Source organism: Anolis carolinensis, chromosome 1, assembly GCF_035594765.1.
Source record: "Anolis carolinensis isolate JA03-04 chromosome 1, rAnoCar3.1.pri, whole genome shotgun sequence".
Lineage (NCBI taxonomy): Eukaryota > Metazoa > Chordata > Lepidosauria > Squamata > Dactyloidae > Anolis > Anolis carolinensis.
The window spans coordinates 324,850,388-324,876,579 of record NC_085841.1 but is presented as its reverse complement, the minus strand read 5'-3'; the positions used below and the strand labels follow the sequence as shown (position 1 = coordinate 324,876,579).

The 26,192-nt window shown below is 36.6% G+C and overlaps 1 protein-coding gene and 1 long non-coding RNA gene across 20 annotated transcripts in view; both read right to left on the bottom strand.

The window, feature by feature from the left end:
- Positions 1 to 26,192, bottom strand: part of npas3 (neuronal PAS domain protein 3) — an 835,855-nt gene that overhangs the window by 552,880 nt on the left and 256,783 nt on the right. The gene's annotated exons all lie outside the window — the stretch shown is intronic.
- Positions 1 to 26,192, bottom strand: part of LOC134295365 (uncharacterized) — a 45,531-nt gene extending 19,339 nt beyond the window's left edge. Inside the window, exon 1 of the long non-coding RNA XR_010001910.1 lies at positions 1 to 26,192. This exon is cut by the window's left edge and continues 14,978 nt beyond it. This is a non-coding gene — a long non-coding RNA (uncharacterized LOC134295365).

The window sequence follows — 26,192 nt, the reverse complement described above, 5'->3', positions numbered from 1 at the left end:
TAAAGTTCTTGTAATTTTGTTCTGCAAATCTGAGTGGCATGTCATTGTTCTGTGGGTGACTCTGGATCATGGGCACATGTAAGAGCTTCCATTTATCATCATCAATCCATAATAAATTACACTTGTCCTTCTTGAGCCCAGAAAGAGGTACATTACTATACTTGATTTGAAAAGCTACAAGCTCTTAAATCTCTTGAGCTTCCAAACTGTAAAAAGTCATAAGAAAACAGATTTCCGATATTCTCAGGCTGCTCTAGAATTAGCATTCTTTTCCCAGGTGGTGACTTCATCACTATCATCACCACCAGTACCAAGCATCAGCATGTATGCCTTTCTTCAAAATCAGAACTCCAAGCAGCTTACAACTTTAAAAGAAGTATGTCATAGACAAAACATATATTAAAATACAATTAAACTGTGAGGGGTAATGAAAAAGCAGTTAAAGAGCAGTGCAGTACATTGTTTAAAGCCCCTTTTTTTCAAAGTCCCCTTTAATTATTTTTTTAAGAAAATCACCTGCCAATGATAGGAAAGATGGGCCAGTCTACCTCCTTAAGATAGGAGTTTCAGAACCAAGGGCCTCTCTCGCACATCCCAACCTTTATTTTCCAATGAGTTGTATGACGATGAGTCCCAGAATCCCTTACAGTTGGCCATGATGACCTGCATTTTTGGAAACTGAAATCCTAAAACATGTGGGGATCAATGTTTGAGAAGCACTGCTGTAACCCCTTCGCACACCTTTAATTACACACAGTTGTAAAGTGTGAAGGAAGAAGCCTTAAACTTAACCTTCCACCTTTGACTACATGTTTCCAAGAGATCCTACACATGGATGTAAGAACTTAACACTATTGGCAATCCTGATAATGCAGGGTTTTTAATTGCACAAAGATCCCTATGTGTGTACTGCTATGTGTAAGAGTTCTTATCTTACTGTACTTTCTGCTGACGGCACACAGTTCTGCTTCCACTCCATGAATACTTTATACCAGGGGTCCCCAAACTAAGGCCCATCGAAGCCATTTATCCGGCCCCCGCCTCCTCCCTCGCCCAGTGCGTGCCTTCCAGAGCTTTGCTTGTTTAGAATGGTATTTTAATTATTATTTAATTAATAATTAATTATCAAGGGGGTGCTTTGCCGGTGCTTTTGTGCTCAAAGGCAGAAGGGGGCTTGACTAAATGGCCCAAGTGGTCTCTTCCAATCCTCTTTATTATTATTATTATTATTATTATTATTATTATTATTATTGACACACATACACAGTATAACACAGCAAACAAGATATACATGCTGGATTTCGTATCACAAAATCACAAGTTCCCAAGCGTTTAGGGCTGTGTGATGCATCCAACCCTTTTTATTATTTTTATTATGATTATGATTATGATTAACATTGAGGCTGTATTTGTTCCTGTTTGGGGTTTTTTAACTTCAAAATAAGAGATGTGCAGTGTGCATAGGAATTTGTTTATAGTTTTTTTTTCAGCTATAGTCTGGCCCTCCAATGGTCTGAGGGACCGTGAACTGACCCCCTGTTTAAAAAGTTTGGGGACCCCTGCTTTATACATACAATTCAGAACTAGGGTGGGAAGGTGCAGCAACTGAAATCAGTCATTGCATAATCCCTGGTTTCCCTAATGTCAGGTGGGAGATAGTGCTCTAGGTATTTCAGCACAAAGTTGTGTTGGTTTCTCCATAGGGAAAGCAGATTTATGCAAACAGACCAAATATTTGCTATGTTAGAAGACTCATATTGCACAGGGTATTTCAATCGATGTTCTACGACAACACTACAAGCATTAGTGACACTGCCTTCTAATGCGGAAGACAGGAACACCTGTATTATTGTTAGGACCAGAGTACCAGTTTAATTGCAGAGACAAAACCTCCAGATTTAACATTTATTTATGAAAACATAGAGATATACCACAAAACATTTTTCACACGTTGTGAGACTGGATTTTCCTTCCTTTACTGATGTACCCAGTCAATTTACATACAATTTCAAGACCAGTCTTATATTTATTCCCTGGTTTTTAAGTGGGTTGACCTCTATTCCTTTCCCAAAATGTTAATTTCTTACTTTTCATTAAGAAAAATTTATTTTAAAATCTGTCAAATTAATCTGAAGCAGTAAAAATTGCTTCTATGAAAAGTGGGGACATTTTTCCAGTGATTTTTATGGCACCCATGACTTTTCAATGTCTCCTGTTCTGGATGATCAGTGCCCCATGGCTCTATTGTGAGATGCTGTTCATGCTCTTTGCCCTGTCATTGTACAAAGGCAGTGTGCACCACAAAGTTGCATACCGATGCCAATCATGACAGTTGCAAAACGACCACACTGCTCAATTCACTTGTGGAACTGCCGTCATGGGACATTTATGGCAATGCACCCCTCCTGGGAATAAGACAGTTTTAAACTGCACAGTCACAAGTTGGCTTTGTTGTTGCGTACTTTTAAGTCATTTCTGACATAGGTGATTCTAAGAGAACCTATAGAAAGATTTTCGGAGTCTAAGAATGTGTAACAGTGGGTTTCCATGGCCACGTGGGGAATTGAACCCTGTTCTCCCGAGTCATAGTCCAATGCTCAAATTGTGCTTACAATGTTGTCAGTTCCCTACAGGATCCTGGTCATAATGTATTTGCTTAAGTGTCTGACAGTTTACACCAAGGTAGTTGCAGATATTAGTCTAATTCAACTGTGGAGAAAATAATGTATCATCGTATAACCACAACATTCTTCTTATTTAAAACACTTATATGTTTCAAAAATGGAAAAACAGAACATCTTTCTGACATTTTAATCTAAAAAATAACATATAAACAAAATAATCCCCCAGCCTGCCCCCAGCTGAAGCTTCTACATGATGCTCCATTTTGACTGGAAAAAATGGGGGGGGGGGGGGGACTAGCATGTTGCCTTCTCTGAAGCCGAAAGCAATTTCCTTTTCTAATTTTAGTTATGCAAAGCCTATGGGCATCATCAGCATTTAGTAATTAGTTTTATAATTACTGCTGTTTTGCTCACTGTCATTCAATTTTTCTTACAACATGGCCTGGGATTGAAGCATCCCACATCCACAGCTGTGTAAATTGCCATCCATTTATAAGACAAAAAAGTAACATTCGACATTATTCAGACAAAAATGTGTTACTTCTAGTTAGATGATACTTTGAGTACATAAGCTGCTTTCTAAAATAGCAAAGAATATATTTTAAAACAATACATTTTCCCTAAAATGATAAAAAGAGGTGTTTTAAGGAAAATATTCTTCTTGATTAATTCATAGTTTTTAATGACATTTAGTATAATAGGGATACATCCAACCCGACCATGGATTTAAATAATGATTCTGAATACTTACAATACAATCATAGCCATTATATTGCTAATTTGCTATTTATGTCTTTAGTTGTATTATTATTATTAGTACAGAGTGATGTGGGAAAAAGTAGAGCTAGTAAATTTGCCCCCTTTTATCTTTCTTACTGCTCACATTTCATCTTGGGGTTTAAGGGATATTGAGAGCATGGCCTCCAAACTATGGAAAGGACCTGAAGAAATGGTTGATTTAGTTCACAAACACAATTGTTTCCTAATGGAAGCGAGAATAGAGATTTTTGTTTAAGCCTTGACCAATGTGTTATAGAATCAGGGAAAACAGAAAGTTACTTCAGGGCAAATCTACCTCATACACTGACCACTTAGGTTGCCGTGACCTCAGATCAGCCCCGTGGTGGCTAAATGCACACGGGGCTCATCTAGATAAACTTGGGGAAGGTCGCTTTAACGCTGCTTGCCTCAGATTAAGCTAACGTGGAGAACCACTTGAATTCTGTGGGCAGAATACACAAGAGCTATCCAATTCAACCCCCTGCAGTACAGAAATACACAGAGAAGGAAACTCCAGCACACTCACTGGCAGTGGGTTTTTTTTTTCCTTTGGGAGAAGGGAGAAGGTTCAGTTTTTCTTCACTAGACGTCATACCTTCAGCCCTCGTGTACATTTTCCTCTGTTGGCTTGTGCATAGTGAGGTTTTTCTCTCTTTTCTGAATCATACATGGAAGGAAACTTGTATTTATGTCCATTTCTTCCATGGTTCTGAACTTTGATTTTCAAACAGCACTATTTAGTGGATACCATTAGTTCTTCTGTTCTCTTTATTTCCTTTAAAAAGGATTAGTCTTGATGAGACTTTGTTGATATTTTATATTTTTATTATATTATATTTTCTTCTACTTTTACTATAGAGTTTTATTTGGCTCTTTTTATCAGGTGAATATGTCTTCCACAATATTTTTCCTTTTCTTTTTTGTCCTTTTTTACTATTTTCTTTTTAAAATATAATTTCTAATATTATAACTCATTAATTATAACTGCTTATATTAACCAGATATAGCCATTTATGCATAATTGAAACTGTTCAGTGTGGATGCAAAATATAACTTTCACACCACCTCTTCTCCCCTGCAATTCTGTCTCTACTGGAGGAAGATGGGATCATTTTGAAGAGGGTGGGCTATTGCTTGGTAGATTTGACAGAAATCACTTCAGTGTTGGCTGATATTTTATTCCACTGCAAAAACATAGGAACTGTTGATACAGAAATGATTTTACACAACAGCTGTTGTTATGAAGCACACCACTTATGAGTAATGTCAAGACATATTTTTTATTTCCAAAAGACTAGACACTTTGTCATTCAGAAGTGAACTACCCACTCCAATTTAAAAAATAGGACAATTTTTAGACATAAGATTTCCTCTTGATAAATGGACAGTCTACCAATTCACTCATCTCTGGTGAAATCTCCTGGTCTTCAAGAGATGATGGGCATTGTATTCCATATTATATGTATCATCGATCATCATAAGGGTTATCTGTTAAATGTGTTTACTAAAGTTTGTACCTTTCAAACATGCGATGTTTCTTTTCTTTTTGATCAGCAAATGAAGTCTGAATGCAAGAGAAGTCAAGAGGAAGAGTGTCCATATTTGATTCAGAAGTAACTAATAGACTATGAAGCATGATCAGTAGCAGTTACATCCCTTGAATTGCTTGCCTAAAGGCAGATTTCTCCTGCTGTTGCAAAGTTCCATTTAGTGTGCATCTTGAGATCTGGCAACTCCAATTTGTTTGTTGTCTACCAACCCAGGGCTTTGTGGGTCAGGAAATCCATAGGCAGGAAACCAAACCAACATATATTAACAGATGAGCTGAGTGGGATCCTATATATTACAAGCTGGGACCAGAAGTGTTTTGGATTTTGTAATATCTGTATTTCACATATATACATAATGAGAATTCTTGAACCTAGAATCCAAAGCTAAACTTGAAGTTCGTTAATGCTTCGTATGCACCTTACACCTTACACACATTGCCTTAATTTCACAAATGATATTTTTTAAATAATTGTGTGCCTCAACCAGTGTTTGGTTACATTCAACCATCAATAAACAAAGATATCACTATCAAAGATATCCAGAGAAGGTCCCTGTTTGACGCATGATTCCACCTTAAATGGGTCACTTTGAGAGCCATTGCTGTCCAAGACTGTTGCCATCATGTCATCATGGAAGAGCCACAGGATGTTCACAAATTTGTCAAGGCATCCAATTTTTTAGAGGATGGTCCAGAGAGTACTGAGATTCACTATGTCTAATGCCTTTGCAAGGTCAATGAATACTATGTACAGAGGTTGATTTTGTTCCCTGCATTTTCCTTGGAGCTGTTGTGCAGTGAAGATAAAACTGCTGTTCCTCTGGAGGGGCGGAAGATGTTCTTTTTCAATGAGCTGGTGGAATTATTGTGTCAGCTCAGGTCCACCCTCTTTAAAGATTTCAGCAGGGATCCCATCAGGTCCACTGGCTTTGTTGGGTTTTTTTTAGTTGGCTGATTGCTTTGCTGACTTCCTCCAAACTAGGTGGTGCTGCAAGCTTATCCCTGGTTTTTGTTGCAGGATTTGTGAGGATTTGTGAGAGAACCTCTTCAGCCACGTTAGAGCTGCAGTTATGGAGGTTGTGGTAGTGCTCTTTCCTACATACATAATTGTTTTTTTTATTCTTCAGAAGTTTGGTTCCACCTGATGAGTGTAGAGGGTATATGCCATGACTCGTTGGGCCATAGATGAGCTTGGTGGCATCCTGTGCATCATGGACATCTGCAAGGTGTTGAATTTCTTGAGCCTTTTTTCTTCACCATATGTTTTTGAGTTCGCTGGTCCTTCTTTGGACCTCAGATTTTGCACTGGTGTAGATCTTTTTCTTAGCAGCACAGTTGGTGTCTCTCTGCCATATTTGAAAGGCTTTTCTTTTCTTATCAATTAACTGTTGGATCTTGTTATTATATTTCTGTGAAGTATCATGTACTGGAGATGTAAATACTCAGCTACGTACTCATTATATGTGAAAAGGAGCAATTTTGGTAGTTTTCTCCATGTTGTGAGAGTAAATGAAAATAGCACACACACACACACACCCCTTTCACCAAGATTAGGGATGCAAGATGGCTGCAAAATTTAAAATACTCTTTTTATTTGAAAAAAATGGCTCTCTAGGCATTTCTAAATCTACAAAAATGACTCTATGATCAGTTTTTGGAAGAAGTTGATCCCAGCATTGCCCTAAGGGCATTTACATTCCTAAAGAGAACATATTAATCAAATCTGCAAATAAACAAAAATTAAATGTAGGGTTGACTGTATTCTTGTCCAGTTTGTTCCCTCTCTCAAATTGTTGCCGAGGGATTATTCTGAGCATAAAATCACTTTTTGTTTATAAAGCCCACATGTTTTTAGAATGTTTGAATAGTGGGAGAAAATTCATTACATTCTCACTGGTTTATTATTTTGAATTTCCTGATCATTGGAAACCCAATTTTTTGACCTGAAAACAAGTAGTTATCGATATTCTTTCTATTCCTTTTGTATATATTGCACATTGTTAACTTCTGGTTCCTCATATATAGAAAAGCCAGAAAAATGCACGTAGACAAGATCACAGAAATTAATGGGACATAAATCTAAATAAGAAATAATTAACTCAATGATTACAATGATTATTTAAAAATAATAAGCCTTATTAAGAATAACACCCCAAATAATATCTATTACCTGCCCTGCATGTCTTTTTGAATAATTATTTCAAACTAGGGAAATTATCAACAATGTAGAACAATTATACCAAGCAATTGCTTTAAAAAGGACAAGAACTCGTTTTACTAAAATGCTGAGGATCAATATACATTGCCAACTGTGTGTGAAACAGTGAATTGCAGTTTTCATGTATGTTAGCATTCATGTGGCTATAGGTACCACAAGAAACTGGAAAAAATTCTTTCTTTAGACCACATGATTACTTTTCCTAATTAAAAAATTCCAAACTCAGATCACTGCCTCTCATCAGTCTATTATACAAGTACACCAGCACATTATTTATTTTCTGCGATTTTAAAAATAGCCGCAAATTAAGTATCTATAGGGATACCTGTACATGGCAGATATTTTCATATAAATGCACTCTTAGGAAAGCATAGTGTGATTCAATGGGTCTAATTCTAGTTAGTATTAGCAATAGAATTTAAAGTTAATATCAACATTTTTGATCTTATCAAATGAAATTATAGCACAAAATTAAAAATCCTAAAATATTCTGCTTGGAAGAGGAGGTTGGACGGGATGGTACTTGTAGTCTTGTTAAACTCTATAACTTCTATAATTCTGCCCAAATTCTAGGGAACACAATTCCCGCAAATACATATTTGGTCCATCAGCATCTCATTTCACATTCATCCAACATCCATCTAGGCCAACAGACACATAACCAGATTTGCTAGATAAATTCCCTTTATGAAAGGAAAAGAGAAGGTTAATAAGCCTATAATTTTATCATAGCTGATTCCACTAATGCAGTGATGAAAGCAAGGGGATAAAAATTCATTTTAAATAAAATGAAAGATTCCTGGTGGATTAAGGGAGCTCTTAATCAAGTCTTGACTAAAGTATATAAAATCATAAATGGATGTTTAAAAGTGAAATAGTGAGCAGGTATAATACCAGTTTAATATCTATCACATAGTATCCAAAAGAGGTCAAGTGATTGTCCTCCTCTTCCTCATGTTGGACGCAGAGTCAGAACTGGCAAGAAACCAGTAATGGTGTGCAAAGGGGGACGCCAAGGTCAAACACCATACTCAGCAGAAAGGGAAAAGGAATGGAGGGGGTGTTCCTGATGGTTACTCTATCTCTAGTTAAGTTCTCAGTGTTGTTCTTTTAAGAAAAAATCCACATGGAGATTCTCTTTTCATGGAACACCCAGAGGCAATTTCAGCATGAACATTGTATTCCAATGTAGAGGATTTCTATTTAGTTAGTTAGCAGTTATTCCAGGATACACATTTTTGGAATACTGTACTTTTTAAAAAGGAAGGCATGACCATGCAAGCCCCCAAAATCGATAGTTTGCAAAGACACAGACGAGATCTAAGATTGGCTAATTGTCTATAGCATTAGGAAACTTTAATTAGGAAATGTCTATTTAGTTTTTTTCATCCTCCCTCCTCTTCCTGCTGAAGTGGATTAAAATGTTATTCCAGAAAGTCCTAGAAGGTAAGAAATAAAACTTTATGGGTGGCAAATTTCACTTTTTTTGTAATACTATGGGCTTGTCCAGAAAATGAGTCAGGAATGCAAAATGCAATCCAAGCAACAGCAGCTTTTGGATGGAAAGAGCAAAGGAAATGGGAAATTAAACATGGTATGAAGATTTATCATATTAAATGCTACAAGATTATATCACTGAAAGGAGAATAAAATATACTAATGGATATATTAAGGAGAATTGGGAGTCGAAATGGAGGGGGCTTATTGACAGAGAAAAGGGGAACGAAAACTATAAGGAACTAAATCAGACAATATTCATGATTGAACAAATAAAATAATATACAGAACAGAGGTATAACTGTTCCTGGAGGGAGGGGGAGAGGAAAAGGGAAAAAATTTATATGTATTTATAAGTAGTAGATAAGTATAGAAATGTAACTGTTATAATTTATTTGCATAGCCAAATAAAATTATGAAGAAATTAAGAAATAAAGGAATTCAAAATGCCATTTACCATTCCCTTTGGATTTAGAGCACCAAACAGCAGATAGGATATTTTATTTGCATTTATTTGCATCCCAGCAGTTAGTCTTTTGAGTTTCTTTTCACCTGGATGTATATCTATGTATTTATTCAGTATATATATTTTTACTAATATTGACATTTTTCTTATGACTGCTACATTTTATGCATTTTCCACATTGAATAAAGCGAGTTTGTGCATGCTGTTCAAATATAGGTAAAGGTAAATGTTTTCCCCTGATGTTAAGTCCAGTCGTGACCGACTCTGGGGGTTGGTGCTCATCTCCATTTCTAAGCCGAAGAGCCAGCGTTGTCCGTAGACAAGGTCATGTAGCCAGCATGACTGTATGGAGCGCCGTTACCTTCCCGCCGGACTGGTACCTATTGATCTACTCGCTTTGGCATGTTTTCGAACTTCTAGGTTGGCAGGAGCTGGGGCTAACAGTGGGCGCTCATTCCGCTCCCGGGATTTGAACCTGGGACCTTTTGGTCTGCAAGTTCAGCAGCTCAGCGCTTTAACACACTGCGTCACCATCAGGGGCCCTGTTCAAATATATCCACTTTCAATTGTGCACAAAGTGAGGAAGTGCCATCAGAGTGGATGATGAAGCAGCTCTCCCCCCTGTGGCCAGAATCGAACATCCCCTCAGGAGAAGGTTAAATTGCCTCTGCGTCTGTCTGTCTGTTGTCTCTGTCTCGGTTCGATGTGTTTATGGGCATTGAATGTTTGCCCTATATGTACATAATGTGATCCGCCCTGAGTCTCCTTCAGGGTGAGAAGGGCGGAATATAAATACTGCAAATAAAAAAATAAAAAAATATAATTTTTAAGAAACTGGATGATTGTGATTGCTTGAAATATTTTTATTAATGGTTTTGCACATCATAAATTATATGAATTCATAAAGTATCCTGGTTAATGTATATTTCTTTACCATCCCTTTCCCATATCCAGACTTGTCTTTCTAAGCAATATCAAAGTTATATCATCTGAACAACCTCAATTCTGTTACAGTAGAAGGGGTCTCCTTACCTCAAAAGCTTATACTGAAAGGTTTGCTTCAGCCAATGGGGTCATTTGACCAGACATATTGGTTATACCACATCCTTTATTTCAAACAAATGACTAGAACCCGGGGGTCATTTCCAATCCAGTAATGTCATTAAATCACAAGCCAGTGACACCATTAATTCATAACTGCCAAATTGGAAAATGACCAGCTGTTAGGCAGAATACTGAACTATTTATTCCTAACATTTACTTTGACAACCAGAGACCAGGTGAATATTGGAGAGTGTTAACCTCTTGCTACCTATGCTATAAAAAAATCAAGCAGCACTTTTATTCAATCATGAGGTTGGATTCATTAGGGCATTCTCTCTCAGAAGTGCATGTTTCACCCTCTATTTCATTAGAAATTAATAAAGTTCTCCCCCCATCTAATTAATAAAGTTCTTCCTTAAAATGTCTTAGCTTCTAACTACACGTTATTTGTAGGATTACCTTGGGAGAGGATAATGTTGCAAGCCAATGCTGCAAAGAATTAGCAAAAGAAATACAACTCTCACTGATGCTAATATGCATTTTTTTCTAGTAATAACAATGATTCTTGATAAATTTTATTAGAATTTCATTGGGGAGAAGATTAACTTACCCCTTCATATACTGTGGAGCATAGAGATTTGCCTACACCCTATTTAGAAGTAAAAGGGGAAATTTGTAGTGTTTCTAAAAGTGACAGTAAAATAACATGCTTTTAGGACATTAAATGCTAAATTGGACTTAAGAAATAGTGTTAGTATCAAATCCAAAATACAGATATTCAGATTGAGTTCCTATACAGAAATGATTTACACTACATGCTTCACCCAGGAAAGTATTGCTACCTAGTACTCTGCTTGTAAATATCTTGCTCCAAAGTCATTTCTCTCTTTTTGTTCAAAATGTAAACTAATTTTAAACAGCTGTGGAATCCTTAACTTGCACACAATTCTCAACAGAATACTCTTTTGTCTTTGCATCATACTTGTCATCAGAGAAATTTCAGAGCAATCACTATGATGGAGGAAATTATGGCCATTGTCAATAGCAAGCATTTTTAGCTGCTTAATTTAGAAAAAAAATCCTATTATATGCCAGCCATCTGACAAATATATAGATTTTGGGTGAATAAAATATAATACATGATATCATCTGGTCCACACATTACTCTATTAGTCTGAACACCATTACTATACATTATTCATCAATCAGAAGTAAAATGAAAATTGGAATAATGTTATATGGCTGTTCTCCATTTTGTTCCCTTTTTGTTACATACTAACAGACAGAAGTTGGATTAAAGCATAAACTATATGGCACAAGCAAAAATGTTCTCTTATTTCTTTATGTCTACTACAGTGAGGCATTAACATGTTGATTAGCTCATTATTAATTCACAATTTTTCCTCATGATTTCACCTAACTTTTTAGATTCTTCAATTAATGCTGAAATTTCAAAATATGATTTAGTGAATTAGCTCATTAGAATTAATTAGGGTGGGTGCCTCTCTTTCTGCCACATTCAGTAAAATAGGAATGCCTCAGGAAGAGAAATACTACAATTGGGGGGAATATGTCGCATTGTCTTGGTGCTAGGCAGACTTTTTCAAGAAGATAATAGTGAAGGTAGTAAAACTAAGGTACTGTTCCATTATCTGGGTGAAGACCACTAGGGAATGCTAGAAAGAGAAGGATCATTTGGGGGGGGGGGAGTTGTAGGAGGAAAGCCATTTCCCTCTTTTTTAATGGTTATTCCCCTCCCCTCTTCCCTATTCATAAACGAGGATTGTTTCCATGATGAGGACATGGGTGGGAGGAAGGGAATAACAGGAAAACAGGGGAAAATGGTTTTCCTTCTTCAACCCACCTTCCATCCTTTTCTCTCTATCACCTGCTAGTGGTCTCCACCCGAATAACAGAGCAGTACCAAACCCGAATTACTGCATTGCAAAATGATGCATGTCTAAAAGTGTATCATCATAGAATCATAGAACTGGAAGAGACCACCTAGGCCATCTAGTCCAACCTCCACCATGCAGGAAAAGCACAAAGTACCTCTGACAGATGGCCATCCAGCCTTTGTTTAAAAGCATCCAAGGAAGGAGCTTCCACCACACTATGAGGTAGAAAGTTCCACTGCTGAATAGTTCTTAGAGCCAGCAAGTTCAGGTGGAATCTCCTTTCCTGTAATTTGAAAACATTGTTCCGAGTCCTAGTTTATGGGCAGCAGAAAACAAACCCGTTCCCTCTTCCTTATGACAGCCTTTCACATATTTATACATGGCTATCATGTCTCCTCTCAACCTTCTCTTCTGCAGGCTAAACAGACCCATGAAATGTTTGAAAAACTCTGGTCTATTTCATTGGCCACTGCACAAAGGACATATGCATTTCATGTTTTTGTAAGTGTGAACATTTTAAACACAGTTGTACATTCTGGGATGTTGTGTAACTATTTTTCTATGCCTTGAATGTAGCGCCTGAGTTACTGGTATTGTGGAAACAGCCACTGTGCATTCCCTAGTAAACAACAGGACAATAAGCAAGTACACTGTCAGATACACAATCAGTTGTACAAAACTGTTATCCAGGAGAAGGATGGTATATCTCTTTCCCTCATAACTACCTGACTGTAGGTTTACAATACATAGTTACAATACATCCAATAATCAGATATTTCAGTTGCTAAAATATAACATCAAAATGCCAAGTTCATTGAAGAGTGGCTAGAAAAACTAACTGAAATTATGGACATGGACAGGCTTACATATCTACTAAAAAAATACAGGAAGACACATAAAGAATACAGACTGGAGACCGGTTATAGAATATATGAAAAAGTAAAAGAGAAAGAATTGATAGAAGTACAAAAATAGGTAGAAAGAAAAGGACAAAGTAAGAAAGCTCCAGAAAAAAGGTGAACTAATGGGAAGGACGGAATAGAAAAAATAACAAATAACAAACAATAGAATGGAATTTTTGTAATATTCCAGATGGATTGCAAAGAAGAAGAATGGAAGTACAAACCCTTTCCCTTATTATCCTGGACTATCCCTCCTTTTGTCCCCATTACCCCTTTCCTTACCCCCCCCCCCACTCCTTTCTCTTTCTTCCTTTTTTTCTTCTTTCCTCTCTTTCCCCACTAATGTAATCTTTCCCTCCCCTGTACCTATGATTTTATTATACTGTTTAATCTTAATAAAAAAAAAATTTAATGCCAAGTTCATTGAACTGTCATGTTTCTGTGAATTGATTAATATAAAAACTAAACATTCATTGGTTAATAGTTCTATCTAAATCTGAAAACTAAAATGCCTGAAATATTTTATTAAAAGTGGTACAACATTTGTATGTACAGTATTGCTTATCTATGTAATATGAATGATGAATGAAGTGTGGCAGTCACTTCTACACATCCATGTGGCAGTGACCCATAAGAAAAAAAAGGCACTGTTTTCATTTGAAACAAGGGCAAGCAGAAATGACAACTTAAACATAGCCAAGGAACAGTCAACAGTCACCCAAAGAGTGAATAAAATAGGCAGTCATGCTTGCACAAAAATACAATATTTTCAGAACATGAACACCATGAGCCGCTCTGAGTCCCCTCGGGGAGAAGGGCGGGGTATAAATGCATGTAATAATAATAATAATAATAATGAACACAAGAGAATTTTAGAATCCTCGCCAATCCTTGCTTTGCACCATTCTTGTTTGAAAAAATCAACTAATGCAAACAAATGAGAAAATCACCTTAATAGAATTAAATATCTGTACTGGACTGTAGAACTAGTTATAAAGGAAAGTCTTATTTCTGTTGCATTGTGATTACTGATTCTTTTCCACTACAAGAGAAAGTCAGCAAGGGAGTGACAAGACAGAGGTTTGAATTGGAGAAAAGATAATTATCTGTACTGTACACTTAATTCCCTATACTACAAATATTTATTTATCAGGTTGTAAAATGTTATTTTCTAAATATAAATGGACTTTAGTTTTTCCCTGCTGTTTTGTAAGGGTTGTTGACCCATATGATATCTCTGGAAGACATCAGTATATGGGGGAGAGGATATCATCCTTTTGCTCTCTCTTCTTTGCATAATTGAAAAACCTGCTCCAAAGGATTGGAAGATTATAGGATAGCATGAAAGGTGGTGGATAAGGAGCTATAGCAAGGGAATCTAGGGGAAAAAACATCTCCTCTAAGGTCTCCATTAGATCAAAAACTCTTCTGCACATAGGACTCCTTTCAAAGGCAAGCACTGGGTAAACACCTATTTTAAAATAAGTATTTTAAAACTATCAAGCAAAAACAACATCAGCTCATTGAGCTCTTCTCCTCAGGAAGTTAATTCCCTCATTAGGATGAATTCACTTGTGAATCTTTTTATTACCTTGTAAATCAGGATGGTACTCGTATGGTTCCTTAACTGAAACATACAGCATGAACTCACTAAAATATGAAACACATTATGCTCCTATGTACTACATATGATTACTTCTAAAAGTTATTTGGAACAAAGCCATAAAGGAAATAACATGTCATTGATTTAAGTGTTTGCAAACAAATTGGAACAATGTCATGAAGGTCCTGTTTGTGTAATCATCCAAGTCAATTAGTAAGCTTTTGCTGAGATTCTCCTAGGCAGTCCCACTTCTGGATGAGCTTGTGCTTGAAAATCCCTTACCACATCCCCTCCCGATAAAGATAGTCTCAAAATAATTTCGATTACATAAACAAATAAAGACAAGTATGGAAAAAACACAAGAGTTCTACTGAATCAGATCAAAGACCTATTTAAACTAGCATCTTGTTTGTACAGTGGTCAGTCAGGTGCTTATTCAATTGCTCTTCAGAGACTTTGCTTCGGTGTAGTTAATGACAGCTTTACCCTCAAGAGGGTTCCATGGTCTGTGGAGGGGCTCATCATATAATTTTAGAGTAAAATACATCACATCCCTTTTCACACCATAAGCTCCTAGTGATTGTTCCTTAGGAATTTGTAGAATTCCTTTATAAAATTTTCAAAGTTGGTGGCCATTAGCAGTTCTTTTGGAATTGAATTCAATAGACCCTGCATTGCACGAAGTACTATTACATGTGGTCATTTCAAAACTAAACATAGGGAGAATCTTTCTTATGAACAGTATAGACAGTTTGAACATACCCATATTTACTCGAGTCTAATGTGTCATTGAATCTATTGAACATTCCAATTTTCAAAACCATGAAACCAAGAATATATATATTAATTGATTGGTGGAGTTATATGGCAGGAAAAATGTAATTCCTAAGACATGTGACTGGTAGCAATGGGTAACTGAAGGGTTAAGATCACTTAGTGCCTAGAGAGCCCAGACCAAAATGACACCTCTGGTCAAGGGAGACAGATGTCTGTGGGTGGTAACTGAGATAAGGAGTGATTTATAAAGCGGCTGCCATGCGGTTGATCTCTGTTTCCATCTCTCTTCTGCCGGGACTGTAGCTGCAAATATGTTTGGAATAATAATAAAGGATTTGCTGCTGAATCATAGAATCATAGAATAGTAGAGTTGGAAGAAACCTCATGAGCCATCCAACCAGAGCCGGTCCAACAATAAGGCAAATTAAGTGGTTGCTTGGGGCGCAAAACATTCGGGGGCGCATTCGAGATTGCTTTTTCTGTTGATTTCTTGTAAAACATGATGTTTTGGTGCTTAATTCGTAAAATCTTAATGTAATTTGATGTTTAATAGGCTTTTCCTTAATCCCTCCTTATTATCATTTTTCGCTTATCCAATGCTTTTATTTTTCAGTGATTGGTTTGGGGGCGGGGCGCCAAAATTCTCTTCACCTACACTTGAAAAATACCTAGGGCTGGCTCTGAGTCCAACCCCCTGCCAAGAAGCAGGAAATCACATTCAAAGCACCCCCGACAGATGGCCATCCAGCCTCTGCTTAAAAGCCTCCAAAGAAGGAGCCTCCACCACATTACACAACAGAGAGTTCCACTGCCGAACAGCTCTCACAGTGAGGAAGTTCTTCCTGATGTTCAGGTGGAATCTCCTTTCCTGTAGTTTGAAACCATTGTTCCGCGTCCTAGTTTGTAGGGCAGCAGAAAACAAGCTTGCTCCCTCCTCCCTATGACTTCCCCTCACATATTTAATTATACATGGCAATCATGTCTCCTCTCAGCCTTCTCTTCTGCAGACTAAACATGCCCAGTTCTTTAAGCCACTCCTCATAGGGCTTGTTTTCCTGACCCTTGATCATTTTAGTTGCCCTCCTCTGGACACATTCCAGCTTGTCAACATCTCCCTTCAACTGCGATACCCAGAATTGGACACAGTATTCCAGGTGTGGTCTGACCAAGGCAGAATAGAGGGGTAGCATGACTTCCCAGGATCTAGACACTATACTCCTATTGATGCAGGCCAAAATCCCGTTGGCTTTTTTAGCAGTCACATCACATTGTTGGCTCATGTTTAACTTGTTGTCCACGAGGACTCCAAGATCTTTTTCACACGTACTGCTGTCAAGCCAGGCGTCCCCCATTCTGTATCTTTGCATTTCATTTTTTCTGCCTAGGTGAAGTATCTTGCATTTGTCCTTGTTGAACTTCATTTTGTTAGTTTCGGACCATCTCTCTAGTCTGTCAAGATCATTTTGAATTCTGCTCCTGTCTTCTGGAGTGTTAGCTATCCCTCCCAGTTTGGTGTCATCTGCAAACTTGATGATCATGCCTTCTAACTCTTCGTCTAAGTTGTTAATAAAGCTGAACAGAACTGGGTCCAGGACAGAAGCTTGCAGCACTCCACTCGTGACTTCTTTCCAAAAGGAAGAAGATGCATTGGTGAGCACCATTTGGGCTCAATCGTTTAGCCAATTACAGATCCACCTAACTGTAGTTTTGTCTAGGCCACATTTTTCTAGGTTCTCTTGGCTGAAATACAGTGAACCAAAGTGTGTTTGATTCAGGAAGCACAGAGGTGGGGGAAGAGCAGCAGAAGCGTGCATGTTACAGATGTCTGTATGTGACTGCAAATCCAGGAGAACATAAGTGCTGTCTTTTCAGGGGCCCCTGACAAAGTATTTGCTGCTGAATGTAATGAATAGCAGCAAAAAAGTGTAGTCTTTGTAATTTGGCCAAATAAGATACACATAAAAAGTTGCTGCTTGCTTAGAATTCCTTATTTCAAAAACAAAAGTGTTAGAACACCAAAGCTTCCAGCAATGGAAAAGAAAACCTTGGGTGCATCTATGCTGTAGAATGAATTCACTTTAACTGCCCTGGCTCAATGCATGGAGTCATGGGGTGTAGTTTTATAACAGTGGTTCTCAACCTGTGGTCCCAAGATGTTTTTGGCTCTCAGCTCATAGAAATCCTAACAGCTGGTAAACTGGCTGGGATTTCTGGGAGTTGTAGGCCAAAAACATCTGGGGACCCCAGGTTGAGAACCACTTTTTTACAAGGTCTTGAGCCTTCTCTGACAAGGAATGCTGATGCCTCACCAAACTACAAATCCCAGGATTACGCAGCATTGAGCTACGGTAATTAAATTAGAGATGACATACCTCAAATAAGAACTCTAGTTGCTCCTGAAGCAGCTTCCCCCTTTGCTTTGGTTTAGCATTAAGATTCCCGTATTACACAAATCTAATTTTTTGGGTGAAGTCATTTAGTCCAAAAAGGGTGAACATTAAATTTGAGTAAATAGGGTATGTCAAATAACATTTGGCTCTAAGAGAAGTTACATTACCTATTGAATGAAATTCACCACTCACTTAACTCTATAAAGAACAATCTAGTCCCTGGATTTGCACTTTCTCTCAGCTACGAGTTACGAGAAATGGTAAAGGTAAAGGTAAAGGTTTCCCCTGATGTTAAGTCCAGTCGTATCGGACTCTGGAGGTTGGTGCTCATCTCCATTTCTAAGCCGAAGAGCCGGCATTGTCCGTAGACACCTCCAAGGTCATGTGGCCGGCATGACTGCATGGAGCGCTGTTACCTTCCCACCTGTTGATCTACTCACATTGGCATGTTTTCGTATTGCTAGGTTGGCAGAAGCTGGGGCAAACAGCAGGCGGTCACTCAGTTCCCCGGATTTGAACCTGTGACCTTTCGGTCTGCAAGTTCAGTAACTCAGTGCTTTAACACACTGCGCCACTGGGGGCTCGCGAGAAATGGTATTCAATAAAAAAAGAGAAATGATATTCAATTAAAAAATCAGTAATCAAGTGGACTGCATTTACATATCCACATTTCAACTCCAGATTGCATCCAGTATTTCAAACAGTACAATACCATAGTGAAGTGTACTTACATAGCAGTTACATCCTTATTTGATTAAATAATACTTATCTCACTGACAGATAAAACTGAATGGGAATCACTTCTACTTTTGAATACAAATTATTCATTCACCTTGATGGAAGGAAATTGTGATCTATGCTTTAATTGCAATTCAAAATATTTCTTACTAATACTGAATCCTTCTTTAGTTTATACAGAAATGAGCAAGGCCCCCAAAATTTACCTGTGTATTTATTTACTGAACCTTGTTTTAATCTACAGTAAGACACTTATCCTATCATAGTTCATCCAGAATTGGTTATACAAAGAAAAGTGATAATGAAAGAATTAAGGTCAAGAACAGTGCAGATTAATTTCAAATACTGTAATAGGTTATTTTAATATTTATTATGTTGAATTATGATATTAGATTAAATTAATTTGCAATAATCTGCTGTAAAGTGAAATGTATAAGCACAATTATATAAAAATATGTAGTTTGAAAATCCATTATTTGAAATGCTTTTGGGTTCCAAATTTATTTGGACTTTGGAATATTGGCATATATATATATATATATAACACACAAACTTCATTTATGTTTCATGTATACCTTATACACACAGCCCAAAGATAATTTCATACAAAGTGTTTAATAATTTAGTACATGAAGCAAAGTTTATGTACACTGAACCATCAAAAAGAAAAGAGGTCATTATCTCAGGCACCCATGTGGACTTATTCCAGGTAAGGGATGCTCAACCTGTATTTGTCAAAAAAAAGCATTAAAAAGAGTAACAACCTTTAAAAAATGGGAGTGCTCAGACATATAATTAGCCATTAATGAATGTGAATGAAAACTAGAAAATACCTCTAGATGACCACAGTGGATACCATGGACAAGACAGAGAGTTTAGATGCATGCAACCAAAGCAATCTACTCGAATTTCCAGCTACAGAACCATCACAAAGAACCGAGGCTTATGCATCTGCATCAGTCTAATCTCATCTAGAACAAAAGACAAGACTTTGCTCCAATTCCCAAACTATTTTCCCACACAAAGAGATGACGTGTTTGAACATTAGCTTATTTCTTCCATTTCTTGAGTTCAGAACCTGGCTGCTTGCTCATGCAAGCAATTGAACTCTGCATTATCTAAACCAATTTATACAAAGGACAACCAAAGCCAAGATCTGTCTGCCCAGCTTGAGCTCTGCAACAACTGTACAATACTGCTCAGTTGTAAGGTGCAGCGCTGCTTTAAAAATATATTGATTTTTCCAATGTCATTTGTGCTATGTGAAAGATTGGGACAATTCCTAGAGGCACTGAAGAGGGTTTTTTGACTAGCAGAATTAGGTAACTAACTATACTATAAAATTAGACTTACAACAAATTATATTATATATTATCATAATATAAATGAGGTGGTTCATCCTCCTTAAATGGGAAAGTGATACTACTGCTGTAGTCACAGCAGCCTGGTACCATTTTCATTTGTCACAGAATTATCAATGCAACAGCATTATATCTTCCCCACCAATAATCAATGCCTACTAAGAAAAGCTATGAAATCCATTATTTTTCTCATGGTCAAAGGGTGACATCAAAGCCGATACCATCCCATGCGCACACCTGTCCTTAAAACCAAATCAAATGTCTTGGCTGAAGAGTTTTACCCCACCCCCTTGAATTTCAACTTCTGTCTGCCATCAAATACTGCCACACTTAAGAAGCTGCCCAGCCACACTCATTCCAGACCTTTTAGCTTCATTGTGTCATATGACTTCATGAACATTGCATTTGAAAACTCTAAGATTATTTGAGAGGCATCCAGACCGAATTGTTAAATTCCAATTTTTCAATCAGGAACAGGCAAAGTGCAACCCACAGGCTAAATATGGCCTCCTTGAGCCATTTTTGCAGTCTTCGGGTTCCCCAAGGGTTCAAAATATAACCTTTAAAAACAATACCCTTCAAAATGCCCTCAATAGAAGGCATTTTTGCCACACACACACACCCTCTGCCCCTTGGTAACATAGGCACAGAAGAGGGGTTTTTTTTCTCAAAAAAGAAGTGAGCCAGAAGTGAATTCATAGTGTGACAGTTATACAACATGAAAATGCGCTGCAACGCACTTTAAACCCTTTCAACCGAGACAAGCAAAGTCAGGAGATACTCTAAAATAGAGCCCGCAATGTGCTTCACACACTCTAGTATAAACCAGTTTGCCTGACAAAAGTGACTTTGCAGAATGTGGACTCCACATGTAGTTAAACAGATATCTGAATCACTATGCTGAAATTCATGAGGAACTCATGGAATTAATGTAGAACTCTGTTGTAATACACGAACATCCCAAAATGCCACACATTCTTTGTTTTCTACAGCTGACATCAACAGTGCCAACTTGGATTTCATTCTGTCTTTTCTTGCTAGGATCTGTATGAATCATACTGGGATCTTTCCACTGCCTGTCTCATTATTCTGAGAAAATGGAAAGGATCTCCATGTAGTACGAGCTATAACCTGTAGCTTCTGTGTTTCATGATAGTGATGTGAGCCAGGACCCGTGAGTTTCTGGGGGGGACCTTGCAGTTCTGTTTGCAGCACATAAAACACACATGTAAACATAAACACACATATTTCATTTTTACACATGATTGTTCTGTCAAATTAAGTTTCAGAATATACGACTGCGACAGAAACAAAATTGTAAGAAAGGTAATGACGGATATGCATTGATAGTAAAACTTTTACCTGGGTATAGATACAGCACAATGTTCTCTTTAAATTAGATTTCAATTTCCTATATAAGCAATGAATATCCTTTTATTGCAATTTCTTTAGAATAATCTTTCATGTGAAATCTATCTTGTGGGATAATTCTATCCTGATCTTGAAAATGCAATATTTGAAGTTAACTGCTGCAAAATGTGTGCTTTCTTACATTCAGATGCTTCTATTTTCCAAGTAACAATGGCATAAGGGAAAACTGAATTCTGTACTACTAGGGAAATTATTTAGTCTTACCAGTTGTCGTATCAGTGGCTACTGCTTTTTAGATTTTTAAAAGACATAATGGTTTCTAGATATTCTCCAAACAAAGATGACTATGAATAGAGAAGTGCTTAAACCAATAGTCGTGACAATGATATTTCTTCAAAGGTTACAATAATCAGTAATTTAGCTGAACCACTGCTGAGAATGCATGGTCATTTGCTGAATAATGTATATTTGATCTGTAACAATACCAATATTTCTAAATAATGGTGAAAACCATCTCTTGCTTTGCAATTGTTTAACATATCATTTCCATGAAGTAATTGACTAGGGAAATATTATACAGTGTCACCTGAATGTTCTTTCTGCAAGCTCAACTTAGAATAATCCATACAAAACATGCATAACAAAACAAATTCATCAGCCTTTATAGAATGGACAGAGTAAAGGACCTTTTTGAAGCTCTAAATTAAAATGATTAAACTGTCATATGGAAGCCCAGGACAAATTTAAAACTAAGCTTCGATATCAAATTATTAACGTGAACAGGTCATCTCATTTTTACAAATAGTCATAGCTTATGCAGGGGAAGAATTTTTCATGCATTTGCCAAATGCCTTCAGGAGACTGATTGGTGAGGCACAATATACAGTATCTAATGCTTTTATTGCTGGATTAGATGCCATGTTTATTATACTGCTGACAGCTATTTACCTGAGTTTAGTTATCCATACACAGTACAAAAAAATCCATACTAAATGAGAATGAATGGCTTTAAATGTGATTTTAACAATATCTGACAACATAAATATATGTCAGTTTTAAAAACAAAGGAAACTATTAATTGAGCGAAAGATGAGTTAATCCCATTATGTAGCACATTCATACATTCAATGAAACATCATTTCACAGGTTTATGAAATGAGATATGTTTATATTTGTTCAAATAACTTTTTATAAACCAACTTGATAACTCATCTCACTAAAAAAACGTAATGAGAGAATTAGTGAATAGAAGAGGGTACTCTCTTTTGCTCAGGCTCTGGTTCTTCTCAGTGTTTTTAAAGTTAACAGAATTGCATACACTAAAATCATTTCAAGGGGAGAGAAACACAAGATGGAACACATCCAGTCTTCTGTAGTATTATGTAAGAACGACTTACTTTTCTGACACAATGTTCTATTTTTGTATCCCTCTTTTGTAGCGGTTTCTCACTTGCCGTCTAACTAAATAGCCCCAAGTGCTGTAACCTTTCCATGAAAAGGTGATGTTCATTTTGCTCATTTAATGTCATTTGCAAACTTGTCCACCTCACTGTTCATACTCCACAATCTTTTTAAATAAGTTACAAGTATGGGTATCAATACCCTTAGGCTACTACACCACTGTGAGAACCATTTACTTATCCCTACTCTCTTTCCTATTCTTTAACAAGTTACCAGACAGTATCTCACTCTGTTCCAATATCACCTGGAGTATTTTTGGTTGAAGATAGACTTCCCTATTACTAAATTGGTCTAGGGCTGCTATTATCAGCAAATGCCATTGTGTGAATTTGTAACCTGTTTAACATAATTAACAATATTAACTACAATATATGTTTTTCAGCCCTTCCTATAGAACAGTGGCTCTCAATCTGGGGTCCCCAGAGGTTTTTGGCCTACAACCTGCAGAAATCCCAGCCAGTTTACCAACTGTTAGAATTTCTGGGAGTTGAGGGTCAAAATCATCCTGGGACCCCAGGTTGAAAACCATTGCTATTGAGCTTGTATCTGCAAATAACTATTTTCTACTAGTTCTGTCTATTCAGGTTTCCGTTGTACTGAGAGTGAATCATTTGTTGATGTTAAATGCCTCCAATTCTTCAACTTCAATCAAATGATTTGATCAACAATACTGCTGAAATCTCATGGTCGTAGTTTCCTTGACTGAGTTAATTCATCTGAAATGTGGTCTTCCTCTTTCCCTACTGCCTTCTATCTTGCCAAGCATTCTTTTGCAGTAGGTCATGTCTTCTCATGATATGGCCAAAGTACAACTGTTTCAGTTTAGTTATCTTGGCCTCTAGGGAGAGTTCAGGTTAATTTGTCCAGGGTATCAGCAAAACATTTCACCAACACCACATTTCAAATGTGTTTATTTTCTTCCTATCAGCTTTCTTCACTGTCCAGCTTTCACAAAGATACATAGAAATGGGAAATATGATAGAATGGACAATCCTAACTCTAATATTCAATTATATATACTGAAACATCTAGATCTTATCTAGTTCCTTCATAGCTGTTCTCCTAACTCTTAGTCTTTTTCTGATTCCTTGACTACAGCCTCCATTTTGATTAGTGACTGAACCAGGGTATGTGAAATCTTGAACTATGTCAATGTCTTCATCATCTTCTTTGAAGCTACGTTAATAATTTGTGGCCATTATTGTTGTTTTCCTAATATTCTATTGTAAAACTGCCATTGCATTTTCTTTCTTGATTTTCTCCAGTAATCATTACAAGTCTTTGCTATTTTCTGCTTGTAGAATGGTGTCATCTACATATCTTAAATGCATATCTGTGTAAAATGCTTTCTTATTAACTTGTAGGAACATTTTTTCAGTATAAAATAAAAAAATTGATTCATTAAAATGTAATTGAACATTGAAGTATGGGTCATGATTGAGTGTTCCTCCCCTGGAGCTGCAAGGAGATCATATTCATTTACTTTTCAATTAACCATTGTTCATTCTTTTCTTATAACCAGAACACACCGATTAATATTAAATATGATGTTTCTGAAAACACAGGTTTCAAAACATGGTTTACAACAGGCATGGCCAAACTTTAGCCCTCCAGGTGTTTTGGACTTGAACTCCCACAATTCCTAACAGCCTACCAGCTGTTAGGAATTGTGGGAGTTCAAGTCCAAAGCAATTCCAAAGCAACATCATGTGGTTAATTCTAAAAGTGATGCAAATGTTTCCAATCTCCTTATATGTGTCCCTGTGTATGCATGTGTGTGCTTTTTTAAGAGAAGGAGCAAATGAGTTCATTTTGTTATACTCAAACTTCGGTAAAAATAACAGTATTTTATTTGAAAAAAGCAGTTATAAGGGGCAGAATTGTTCACTAATTTTACTATCAAAGGAAAAATTGAGCAATTTTAGCATTTTTATCATTGCAAGAAAGACTTCAAAATGTGCAATTTGCTTTTAAAATATTTACACTTTGCGTAAAATGTGTAGTTCTTTACAGGAAACAGCATTTTCAATAGAGAAAATACAATATGTGCAGAAAAAAATCCATATTTAAAAACACTTGTTTGCTGCACAGAAAATGCTGTCAATTAGGGTTTGTTCTGTTTTCTACAAAACAAAATACTTTTTCCTAAGCATAAAATGCTATCTTTTCTACAAAAAAATTAAAAAGTCCAGATTCTTTTCAGGACTTAATGTTTCATCAACATTTCTTAAAATCACAGAAACACACTTTTAACTTCAAAAGTTTGTATAATTACAAAGAAAATTACACATTCAGTAATTGTGTAAATATATTCACATTTCTAGCATTTATTAAAGTAAGAAAAATGGTGGCAGGAGAAATATGCCATAGGAACTTTCAATAGAGATTAATGAATAGAGTTTTTAAAGGTGAGGTCATGCTGTTTCATCAAAACGAATGTAGTTTTTTTTCCAATGATGGAAGGGTTTCTATCATTGGAACAGGGAAAGGGACAACTCCGTCTGCACATTGCTGCCCTTTCTGTATCCTGAAAATATGCTTCTGAGGAACACATTTTAAAGCCGAACAATTGGGTGCAGAGGGAAGGAGAGAATGAGAAAGTTATACTGCAGAAGTGAACTTGAGATGTTGTAAAATTAGTTTCTGTCTTTTTCTTTTTATAAGTCATCACAGTCCAAAGATTTAACATCTATTTTCACCTCCTTCCCACACTGTAAGAAACCAGTTAACTTTCCTGAGTTTAAAATGGCGATTGATATGGGGCTGCAAGTCAGAAAGGCACTATACATACAAAAGGAAGTAGGGTTGGAATCAATGTGTTAAAGTAATAATAGTAAGTGTATGTGTGGCCCACATTGTTTGAGAATGTGAATCTATAACACTTTTTAATATTTTTTCAAGAATAATTCAAACATGAACTTTTTAGCTAGTGTTAAGGAGCTTAAAGGTACAATTAAATGTGTAGATGCCGATACAGTAGAATGAAACTCACATAATAATGTAACGTCAGAACTGTGACATTTTGTTTCCAGCATCTAAACTTTAATGACATAATGTAAAAGCAGATATGCTTGTGCTTTGTTTTCAGTCCTTTGCAATATCTGGTTTGAATGAAATAAAATGTATGCTCAATTAAATTATATCTTTCCATTTTAAGCCAGCTGATTAAAAATACTTTTAGGTGAACTGCAGATGAAAGGACACAAAATAATAAAAATTAATAGCAAATAGAAAAACTCTGATGTGATAATCCTATGCATTCTTATTTTTTTAATCCAGTGGGGGCTTACTTTTAAATAGTCATGCATACAGAATGCACTTGATGGTTACAACCCAATGAAGACCTAAGCATACTTATTTCTTTCAAAAATCAGTACATGTAAAGACACAATTCTGTGCTGAATGATGGTCCACAAGTAATGTAAATATGCATACTCAATCTCATTTGCTCAGCCCAAAAGTTGTGCAGATAAGTTTGCTTTAAAATAAAATATAAATATAATAAGAGGTTTG